At 37.1% G+C, this 2,717-nt stretch overlaps 1 protein-coding gene across 1 annotated transcript in view; it reads left to right on the forward strand.

The window, feature by feature from the left end:
- Positions 1-1,918, forward strand: part of pvrl2l (PVR cell adhesion molecule related 2 like) — a gene marked incomplete in the record, with an annotated part of 338,435 nt that extends 336,517 nt beyond the window's left edge. Inside the window, 1 exon segment of the mRNA XM_024294289.2 lies at positions 1-1,918.
- Between the last annotated feature and the right edge of the window lie 799 nt (positions 1,919-2,717).

A 2,717-nucleotide genomic window follows, 5' to 3' on the forward strand; every position in this document is an offset into this window, starting at 1 on the left:
GTCACTATTATGATAAATTAAAAAAAATTGTGGGGGATGATAAAAGCAAAAGAGTAAAGAGAAAATACAATTTTTTTTAAAAATGGTAAATGGTTTATATATTTGAATCCTTTCAAAATAAAAGACATCATGTGTCACATTGACAGAATGTAGTAGTAGCAAGTACAGTAATATAACAGAAAAAAGTTTATTTTACTATTTGTGAGGCATCTCAGCCAGAAATTCATAAATCTAATGAACTAAGATTAAATTAATCAAATTAAGTGAACCATTGTGTACTTTTTGCGCCATAAGATGTACTTAAAACAGAAAATCTGCTTTATAATTTGGTGCGTCTTAAATATGAATTCTTATTGTGCTCAATGACATCAAATGGATTTTCTGTGATGCATGGAGCCTAAAAATCTTTTAAGTGTTTCAGTACAACTTTGATAAACTGTAGATGATTTGTGGAAAATTACGGCAGCAGAGTTACTTTTAAAACTAAAAACATTTTATTTTTCTTTAACCTCACATTGCTCCGAAGCCGCAGGTTGCAGACCTTTGGTCTAAATGCATTTGCCGTAACCATGCACACTCACAATCTGAGTTTTCAGTTCTTTCATTTGTGGCGTGACAGCTTTGTCTTCAGCGCTAATCCAAACGTGGAGCCAGCATGGAGTCATCATCATTTCTGGGCTGCAGAGTGCAAAGCGCACCAAAAATGCAATCTTTTCTCGCGCCAGGCTTTATCTTGTTGCTCGGGACCTCATCACACTGACTGATAGACAGTTACAGTGGGTAAAGACAGTGCAATAGCTGAGGGAACGGATAAAACACCTTACTTCATTTCTGTCACAACGCGTTTACATGATCTGATCTTTTGAAGCCTGATGTTGGAAATTCAGGATAGATCTGGAACAACATAAGAGAGACGTCCAAAGGCTTTGTCTTTTCATTGGCTCTAAGCTGCTCATTTGCATTAAAGGGAATGTCTGCATGCTGCATGGACATTGAGGGAAAATGAGATGTCTCTATAGTTTTTCAGAAGAGTCCTGCCACATTAAAAGTTCAGCTTTTTCACTGTCAGACAATCGCACATGATGCCCTGCCTCAGAACAAAAAAAACCTCTCACTAAAGAGAAGTTAATGTGATGTTTCTTTGTCTGTAGAGTCATTCCACAAAATCAACTTAATGTTTAGTTTCCTTTAGATTAATGCACTTAATGTTTTTGCCAGGAGGCCGCTCTTGATCGACTGAGAGAAAGGAAAAGACAATCGTCGGGACACATTATATCACAGACCAACGACTTTTCAGTCGGATTTCTGTCACATTAAAGACCATTCCGTTTTACCCCGAGCCTCATGGTTAATAGTGTCACATCATTTAACGGAATCTTAAATCAGCAGATGTTGATGCTCGGAGTCAGAGGAAACAGCTTGACTTCTAGCTGGATTGTTTGCAGAAGAGGGCTCTGAGTTTGTCTCAGTGAGAGCTGGATTTGGGCCAAGGTGCTTACCTCCTCTTGCCAGTTCAGTGCCAGAAAGGCGTGATGTGGATGCTGTTGATCAGGCTGTTCAGTCTGCATGGCCTCTCTCATTCACAGCTTTTTTTTATAATCTCATCTCTTGCTCATCCGTTGTTCATCACAGAGCCAGACGTGCCTTGTTTGTTATTTTTAGCTTTTCGATTCTCACATTTCTTCTCCGACAGTCGATGAAACGGTGGAAGACACCGACACAGCTTTGGTTGACGTTGCCGATGTCATTGCTAAAGACGCGCACAAACACTGGAGATCATATTTTTTAAGTGTTGAATCATTTCTTTTTGTTTTCTTGTATTAAAGAACAATTATCATTTTGTATGCTTTCTTGGAAACACATTGACGTTTTACAATTCATGTCCTGTCAAATAAAATGTAAATTAAAAGACAAAAGGGATTTGGAGTGGTCTTTTAATTATGATTAGGTCTTGCTTTGCCAAAATTAAAAAAAACCTGTGTAATTTTCTACAACAGGAGTGGGTATATGCAGCACGTTAAACTATTTAACTGAAACTATGTATTATTACCTTATTGCTTGAAATAAAACTATTTTATTCATTCATATGTGAGAAACATGTTAAAACACAATTTCTATTATCATTTGAAGGGAATTTCATCAAATACACTAAAAAATGATTTAAAATCTGCATCTAACAACATTTATGGTGCTTTTATTTTAAGTTTAATGTGTTAATTATTTTTTTTGTGATACCTTAGGTCTCCATCTGCAACTGAAGAAAATCCAGGAAAAAAAGCCTCAAAGTTTCCATTATGGCTGTAAAACTCCACCATTTCACCAAAGACTTTCAGGTGTAAAGTGTTCTGTAGTGACTGTAGTCATACAGCTAACAGGTTTGGATTCTTCTCCTGGGATTTCTGAGGGTGAAGGAGCTTCAGCGACACAGGAAAATTGTCAGGATCCAACCTTGACGGCGACCAGGTGAGATCAAGGGGGAAACGGGGACAAATGGAGAAGAATGTCCAACAAATAGCTGTGAAGGAACTCAAATCAAACGGAAAAGGTGAAACATTAACACAAAACTGAAGTTAAAAACTCTTATAAACTCAAAACTTACACACTATTCCTCATAGCAGCCCGTCTCCAAAAACCCAGAGAAGTCTAAAAAAGCATTTTAGTCACACATTTACTCAACTGTTATGGAATATTTATTTACACCACAAAGACTTCAGCAT

Source organism: Oryzias melastigma, linkage group LG11 (assembly GCF_002922805.2).
Source record: "Oryzias melastigma strain HK-1 linkage group LG11, ASM292280v2, whole genome shotgun sequence".
NCBI classification, from domain to species: domain Eukaryota; kingdom Metazoa; phylum Chordata; class Actinopteri; order Beloniformes; family Adrianichthyidae; genus Oryzias; species Oryzias melastigma.